An 8,481-nucleotide genomic window follows, 5' to 3' on the forward strand; every position below is an offset into this window, starting at 1 on the left:
TTGAAAATGGTGAGGGCAAAGAATGTACAGATGTGCTTTACACAATTGATGTATGTATGGATTGTGATAAGAGTTGCATGAGTCCCTAATAAAATGTTTAAAACAAGAATAACAACAAAAAAGAAAACCCAAATCCTGACAACTGGACCAACCCTCACAAGAAGTGGAGAAAAGATGGAAGTTGCCAACAATTTCATCTTGTTAGGATCTACAGTCAATGCTCATGGAAACAGCAGTCGAGAGACCAAAGGATGCATTGCATTGGGGAAAACTGCTACATGAGGCCTCTTTAAAAGTGTTGCAAAGCAGGGATGCTACTTTGAGGATTAAGGTGTGCCTGATACAAACCATGGCATTTTCAGTTGCCTCACATGCATGCGACAGTTGAACGCTGCATAGGGAAGACTGATGCATTGGTGAAGGTGAATGGTGGTGCTGGTGAAGAATCTGGAAAACAGCGTGGACGGCCAAAAGAGCCAACAAATCTGACTTAGAAGAAAGTAAAGCTAGAATGCTCCTTAAAGACGAGATGGCGAGACTGCATCTCAGGTACTTTGGACACGTCGTCAGGAGAGACCAGTCCCTAGAAAAGGACATCATGCTTGGTAACGTGCAAAGGGAGTGGGAGGGGCCTCGGTGAGACAGACGGACACAGGGGCTCAAACAGAAGAATTGTGGTGTTTCGATCAGTTGTGCACGGGGCTGCTGCATCAGAGCCGGCTCGACGGCATCTCCCGACAAAAGCAATGGAAGGGCGCTGCGGATAGGCTGACGGAGTCGAATGCTGCACCTTGTCGTAGCTCCCATGTAGAGGAGAGTGACATAAGAAGCATGACACTGGCGGTATGCTATTAGCAGAGTGCACCAGTTCTTTCTGGCTACATAAAAAATTGCCAGAAATATGCAGACTTAAACACACCTTCATTATCTCATTTCCATGAATCAGGAGTATGGTCATGACTTAGCGACCGTGATTCCTTGAAAATAAGACATACCCATAAAGTAAGCATTTGCTCAATATAAGCCGTCCCCCGGCAATAAGACACCGTGATGGGCTTGGCTCTGCAGCGCGCCGGCGCAGAGCGGTCAAAGACGGGCAGCCCTTCCCCTCTGCCCCATCGGGACAGCTGCTGTCCGGGAGGGACTGGGAGGTGCGGCAGCCCCACCCACAAGGTCGCCCCGTCGGGTCCCGGTCGTTCTGTGCGTGCTGCCGGCTGAGGCGCACAGGGAGACACAGGCAGGACGCGCTGCTCTAGGAGTCGTGTGTCCTCAGGGGAAGGAGGAAAGCTGTGGCTGCCGTTGACTCCGCTCCGTGGGCCCAGGTTCCAGAAGACCGCTTCACTATGTTTGAATAAGTGTAGATTGTTGTACCATACTTCATAAAAATAAGACATGGCTGAAAATAAGCCATAGCGTGTCTTCTGGAGGAAAAATAAATTTCTTATTTTCAGGGAGACCTGGTATGTACCCTGAGGATTGAGCAAGGTTGTGTTCTCATCTGGAGGCTGGATGTGCAAGGATGTGCTTCCAAGTTCATCAGACGTGACTGAGGATTCTTTTTGCTGACTGGGGCCTGCTCGCTGACCCCACAGACTGCTCTCAGTGCCCTAACACATGGTCATAACCTAGAAGCTGACTTCTTCAAAATCAGTAGGGGTATTTCAAAACCAGTCAGCTATGAGGAAGTCAGATAGAATTGACATAATCACAAGAATATCATCCCACATCGTTGACATATAAGTTAACCTAGCTCCCCGCCCCCCAAATAATATCCTAATACCTTCACCATATTCCATTGGCTAGAAGCAAATCACCTGAATTGAATTGAAGGGGGTGGGGAGATGATACAAAGGCATGATTAATGAGTATTCTGATCATCTTAGGATGGGTCCACCATTCCGAAGATGGACCAATTGTAACCGTGACTACAGAAGAAATTCCCTGATTCTGCTGACTGAGGCAGAGAAGATTTGCTCGTAAAGGCTTACATTTGTTAGATGAGGAGGGGTCGCCAGGTGGGCAAGGTGGAAGGGTACCCTCGGCAGTAGGAGCAGCACTCACAAAGACACGGAGGCAAGAGAGTGCACTGTGGTCCGGGAACTCCACGCCACTCTGCAGAGTGGATCCAGTTTGTGTGAGGCCAGCTTGGACTGCCAAGGAGGCAGGCTGAATCGTGGCAGATCTCAAGTGGTGAGCTAGGCAGTTGGGGGTTACTCTTTGAGTATCAGAGAGCCATGGAATCGCAGGTGAAAGTTCTCATTTTCCCGGAGAAGCATCAGGCGCCTTCTTGAAACAGCTTTCAAAGATTTACAGAAGTTCTTATGCTCCATGAAGAACCCTCTCTTTCAAGAGACTGAGAGACACCAAAGTTTTCTCAAAAATAGATCCTGCACCTTAGCCTATTGAACTTGGTAAGAGACTTTCGAAGATCATACAGGCCAATGACCGTTCTTCTCACCTTGGGCTGATGCAGCTTGACCACATGTGTTAGACACTGGAATTGGTCTAACCTGGGTTCCCTTCCTGGTTCTGCCACTTGCCAACTGCTAAGACCTGGAGCAAGTGACTCACCCACCTGGTTCTGTTTCCTCCTCTGTTAAACGGAAATCAGAAATCATACGGGCTTCAACAGAGCTTGTTGCTGTCAGTTACCATGGTACCCACTCCCCCTCAGGAGGATCACTGGTGTGCGGAGGACATTGCCCCATTGGTTTTTCAAGGCAATGACATGGGATCTTCCTTCAAAGCGACTTCTGGGTGAGTGCAAACCCCAACCTTTCAGCTAGCGGTCCAGCGTTTGGCCAAGGAGCCCCACAGAGACTCCAGTGAAGACTACAGGTAACTGGATGTGCCACACCCTCATCTGGCAACAAATACATATCTCCACTAACATCGGGTTCTTCTTCCTCCAGCCAAAATGCTCTGCCCTGGCTCCAGGCATGATTTCTCCACCTCCTCCATTCTATGGATTCTGTGAAAGCTAGTTCGTCTCACCCAGAAGCTTCTATCGCAGTGGTTCTCAACCTGCCTAATGCTGCCACCCTTTCACACAGTCCCTCATGTGGTGGTGACCTCCCCCAACCATCAAATTAATGTCCTTGATGCTTCATCACTGTCATTTTGCTACTGGTATGAATCGTCATGTAAATATCTGATAGGCAGGATGTGTTTTCATTGTTATAAATTGAATGTAATTAAACATAATTAAAGCATAGGGATTAATCACAAAACAATATGTAATTATATATTGTGAAATATGTATGTGTTTTCCGATGGTCTTAGGGGACCCCTGTGAAAGAGTCATTTGACCCCCAAAGGGGTCACGACCCACAGGTTGAGAACCGCTGTTCTGGATGGCTATGCATCTGCTGCTTACACTGTAAATAACAGCAGCAGCAACAACAGCCCTGATGCCAAGCCAGCGCCTTTGAAATATGCATAACGAATCAGTTGAATAACTTTCCTTTAATTTAATCCGATGGCAGTAATTTTCTAGAACACCCTCTTACATGGGAGCAGTTTGATCTCCAGGGCGTTTTGATGCCTAATTAAAAGGCACTGTAGCAAAGAGATTGCAGTTCCATTTCAGAATCAGTTGTTCTGGTTTTGGAGTTGGAGGAAAAGAGGATTTTATTTTAAACTGAACTGTGAGGGGGTTGGGAGAGGTGGCCCGGGGAGGAGGTGGGGGCCTTTGTTCGTCATGTGGAGAAGGCTCTATGCCACTGTTCTTGCTGGACAGAAAAAGCCCAGGTTCCCCCACTGGCTGGGAGCCCTCCATCCTTACAGCCCTCCATGCTAGGAAGGCCTGGCCCCACCCTGAGAAGGTCATGGGCTGAGACATTGCAGGCACAGCTGATCTGTCTCCACTGTTAACTTGTGCAGCAGCACCTTCTTATTAAGCAATCATTAGGGGCTGCTGATGGTATAATAAAAGTAACTGACATTTATATGTGTGCCTTAATTACGGTTTCTTAACCTGGGGCTTGTGGTTTTCAGAGTTCCTTGGAACTTCCTGGAATTGAGCAGGATGTGGTGACTATGTATACAGACGAGGGTATCACTCTTCTGGATTCTGTAGTCAAGGAGGCAACAGGATGAGAGCGCCCCGATTTTAAATATCACCTACCGCAGGGGCAATGTGCTCTTTCCTTTGGTCTTTTCCCTCCCTCCTGGCATCAAACCGACTAGATTTGGTGATGGAATGGTGACATTCTTATTATTTTTTCTGCCTATGCAGGGTACTATTTATGTATTATTTAAAGAATAATTTTTATTTCCTTATTTTCCTAGCCTTCTTCCCCAGTCCCGACTTTTCTATAACCATCAAAGTCTGCTTCTTTTAATATGAAAACCATCTCTTTTTTATCGTAATGGTCTCTCTCATGCAGTATCTGCATTATGATCCTTTCTTCATTTGACACTCAGGCCAACTTTCCAAATCCCAGAATCATTCCCAAGGACGAGAGGAGGAAGCTGAGACTCTCTATGGGCAGCAGGTCACCCAGTGTTTCTCCAGAGAGGAGTTCAAATTACTGTGCCTTTGGATAGTGGCCCAACACTTAATCCACTGTGATACCAGGGCCCCTTTGATGCCCAGATCCTGCCCAAATCCAGAGTAGCACTGCTCCTGGGGGTTGCTGAAAGCATACATCGTTAAGGCTGGATAGAACTGCATCTTTCACATGTCACCTGGGCTTGTGAAAGCTCAGATAGAAGAAGGCAGCTGGGATGTGGCAGGGACACGTAGCCCCGCCTGAGCTGTGTTGGGCAGAATACTCAGAAGGGCAGTCCAACATGCTTCTTCAAGAATGATTGGGTGTTTGCCAGATAGGAAGGTGGAGAAGCGAAGTCTGTGGCCCCGGACCTTTCTCTTGCAGAAACCTCATTCAACCAAGGAACTTCAGGAAAGATAGCCAATCTCACTTAACATCGGGGACTTGCAAATGAAAGCAATGGTGAAATATCATTTGACACCAAGTAAGGAAAAATCAGTATCTGATCTTCCCAAATTTGGGCAAGATCATGGCGCAACAGAGAATCACCTAGCTGTTGGAAGTGTGATTGGCATGACCAGCATGAGGAGCTACGTGGCAAAGTCCAGTCGCGTTGGAGACCCGCCCACTGGATAACTCAGCAGCTTATATCTTGCTGTCTTCCCTGGGAGAACTCTCACCCAGGCGCCTGTCCAGAAGCGCACCAGTTAGTTTGTGCTGTGTAACAAACCACCCCAAAACGGAGGAGCTAAGACAACAAGAATTAATGCAGCTCATGTTTTCACGGGGCAGTTGGGTAAGTCCTCGGAGAGGGCCCAGTTTGATGGGCATCTACTGGGCAATCTAAAGCAGCTATGAAGAGGTGGAAGGTTAGCTGGCAGCTGGATGACCTAGAATGGCCGCCCTCACCAGTCTGATGGATGTTGACCATTGGCTGAGGTGACAGGAGCACCAGGGCCCCTGTCACTCATCCTTCTCCAACAGGAGGTCATGTTCACCATGCAGCCAGGAACAAGAGCTAGCAACCCACTGGTCTGCAGGATGAACTGAGAACATGGCTTGGAAAAGGGCCGTCTCTCGGGTTTTGTTTTTTTCTTTAGAAAAGGTCTATTGAGCCATTCTTTTGCATACTGCACAGCTTACCCCTTAAAAGTATACAAGTTGATGTCTTCTCATATATTCACGGGACTGTGCAATTGTCTCCCCAATCCATGTCAGATCGTTTTCAATACCCCAAAAGAAATTCTTTAGCCATTACCCGACCCCCATCCTCTACCACCCCCAGCTGTGGAGCCCATTCCGACTCAAAGACACAGCAGGATCAAGGAGAACTGACCCAGGGGGCTTCCACAGCTGCCTCATGTTACTTCCTACCACCTTCTCCCCCCGCTGTAGTTGAAGTTGCCCTCAAAGCAGCGCCAGCTCCTGTGACTTTATATACGCAGTGTGTGGTCCCGTGCTGTGGCATCTTCTCCTATCCGAGCACTGGCCTGGAGGCTTTGCTGTTACAGAGGTTTTCATTCACTACTTCTCAAAAGTGGATCACCAGGGCTTTCTTCCTCATCTTAGGCTGGAAGTTCTGCTAAAACCTGCCCACCATGGGTGATGCTCCTGGCATTTGGAAGAGCAGTGCCATAGCATCAGGCATCTAACAGAGGGACACATGCAAGCCACAGGAGGACCGAGAGTGGCCCATCGCTGTGCTGTTGTCAGTGCCATGCAGCTGCTTCAGACCCTTACTTGCCCGGCACACAGGTCACCGGAGTATGCTGAGAGGACACAGCCCTGTCACACACCTTTCCGGAGTTTAAACCATGCCGTGTTCCCTCGTTCCACTGATACGTCGGAAGGAAAGACTGCCTGGTCCCGCACCATCCTCACAATTGTTCCTATGCATGAGCCCGTTGCTGCAGCCGCTGTGTCAGTACATTTCTGAGAGCCTTCCGCTTTCCCCCTGCCCCCTCCACTTAACCAAGCATGATGTCCTTCTCCAGGCATGGGTTGTTCCTGACAACGTGTCCTAAGTCTTTAAGACTAAGCCTTGCAATCCTTGCCTCCCTGGGGCCTTTTAGCGGAGCTCCTTCCAAGCATTCGCCCTTTTAGCAGACCATGGTACTTACACTGTTCTCCTCCAGCCCCACAATTCAAATGCTTCTATTCCTTTGGGGTCTTTTCTATTCAATGTCCCCCTTTCACATACCTATGAAACAAGTGAAAACAACTGTGGTGGTTTGGGTCAGGTGCACCTTAGCCCTTGGTTTACAGTACTCGAAAGAGGCCTTGTGTGCAAATTTACCTAATGCAGCTTAGCTTTTTAAAGGTATTTATTTATTATTTTAAAAATCATTTTATTGGAGATTCTTACGGTTCTTGTCACAATCTATCCATCCATCCATTGTGTCAGGCACATTTGTACATATGCTGTCATCAGCATTTTCAAAATTTTCTTTCCACTTGAGCCCTTGGTATCAGCTCCTCATTTTCCCCACTCCCTTTCCCACCTTCCCTCCCTCATGAAACTTTGATACATTATAAATTATTATTATTTTCGTCTTCAATCATCTGCTGTCTCCCTTCACACACTTTTTTGTTGTTCATCCCCATGATGTGTGTGGGGTGTGTGTGTGTTATATGTCCATCCTTGTGATCGGTTCCCCCTTTCTCCCCTCACCTTCCTCCTATCCTCCTGGTATCGCCAATCTCGTTATTGTTCCTGAGGGATTTATCTGTCCTGGATTCCCTGTGTTGTGAGCGCCTATCTGTACCAGTGTACATGCTCTGGTCTAGCTGGATTTGTAAGTAGAATTGGAGTCATGATAGTGGGCAATGGGGGAGAAAGCATTAAAGAACTAGAAGAAAGTTTTAGTGTTTTGTCAGTGCTATACTGCACCCTGCCTGGATTGTCTCTTCCTTGTGACCCTCTGTGAGGGGATGTTCAATTGTCTACAGATGGGATTTGGGTCTCCACTCTGCCCTCCCCCTTGTTCACATCAATATGGTTTTTTGTTCTGGGTCTTAGATGCCTGATACCTGATCCCATCGACACCTCATGATCACACAGCTGGTGTGCTTCCATGTGGGCTTTGTTGCTTCTGAGCTGGATGGCCGCTTGTTTATCTTCAAGCCTTTAAGACCCTAGACCTATATCTTTTGATAGCCGGCACCATCAGCCTTCTTCACCACATTTGCTATGCAACCATTTTGTCTTCAGCGATTGTGTCAGGAAGGTGAGCATCATGGAATACCAAGTTATTAGAACAAAATGTACTTGCATTAAGGGAGGACTTGAATAGAAGTCCAATGTCCATCTGCTACCTTAATACTTAACATATAAACATATGTACATAGATCAATTTCTCTATCGTTATATATAAATATATTTACACATATACATGCCTGTATTTATACCTTTATAAATGTCCTTTGCCTCCTAGTTCTTTCCTCTATTTTCTTTTACCTTCCTCTTGTCCCACTATCATGTTTGACCTTCATTCAGCTTTCATTGATTCCTCTTGGCTGCATTGTACTTGATCAGGCCCCACGAGGGATCCTATGCCCTCCTCACCATTGATTTTAGATCACTTGTTGTTCCCTTGTCCCTGGGTTTGTTGTCTCCTCCTATCCGTCCCTCCACCTTCCCCTCTCCTGTGTCCCTCCTGGATTGTTTTCCCCTCTGGATTGTTTACCCACCTATCTTATCTAGATAGCCATGCAAAAATAATAATAAACACAAAAACAAAATGAAAAAACAAAACAAAAAAGAAAAACGCATAAATAGTTCCAGGTCTGTTTGTTGACCTTTATGAGTGTTTTCTGATAGAGTCTGATGGGGTGCCACGCCCTGTGCCCAAAGTGTATTTTTGGGATTCCTCAGGGACTTCATTGCTTTGCTCCCCTTGCTCTGTTGCACGCCCTGAGTGTTTCACCCCAGTGGGATGGGGTCAGCTGGGGCACTATTTCCACACTGTGCCTCCAGTTGTAATTCATC

This window comes from Tenrec ecaudatus, chromosome 10 (genome assembly GCF_050624435.1).
Source record: "Tenrec ecaudatus isolate mTenEca1 chromosome 10, mTenEca1.hap1, whole genome shotgun sequence".
Classification (NCBI taxonomy): domain Eukaryota; kingdom Metazoa; phylum Chordata; class Mammalia; order Afrosoricida; family Tenrecidae; genus Tenrec; species Tenrec ecaudatus.